This window comes from Rhinopithecus bieti, unplaced genomic scaffold (assembly GCF_001698545.2).
Source record: "Rhinopithecus bieti isolate Rb0 unplaced genomic scaffold, ASM169854v2 scaffold_47418, whole genome shotgun sequence".
In the NCBI taxonomy this organism is placed as follows: domain Eukaryota; kingdom Metazoa; phylum Chordata; class Mammalia; order Primates; family Cercopithecidae; genus Rhinopithecus; species Rhinopithecus bieti.
The window spans coordinates 920,510-920,923 of NW_016819951.1; positions in this window are offsets into that span (position 1 = coordinate 920,510).

Sequence of the window (414 nt, forward strand, 5' to 3'; positions counted from 1 at the left end):
ACTGAATGGTATTGCCTAGATTTTCTTCTAGGGTTTTTATAGTTTTAGGTCTCACATTTAAGTCTTTAATCAATCTTGAGTTAGTTTTTGCATAAGGTCTAAGGAAGGGGTTCAGTATCAGTTTTCTGCATGTAGCTAGCCAGTTTTCCCAACACCATTTATTAAATAGTGAATCCTTTCCCCATTTCTTGTTTTTGTCAGGTTTGTCAAAGATCAGATGGCTTTAGATGTGTGGTATTATTTCTGAGGGCACTGTTCTGTTCCATTGGTCTATATATCTGTTTTGGTACCAGTACCATATTGTTTTGGTTACTGTAACCTTGTAGAACAGTTTGAAGTCAGGTGGCGTGATGCCTCCAGCTTTCTTCTTTTTGCTTAGGATTGTCTTGGCTATGCACGCTCGTTTTTGGTTCC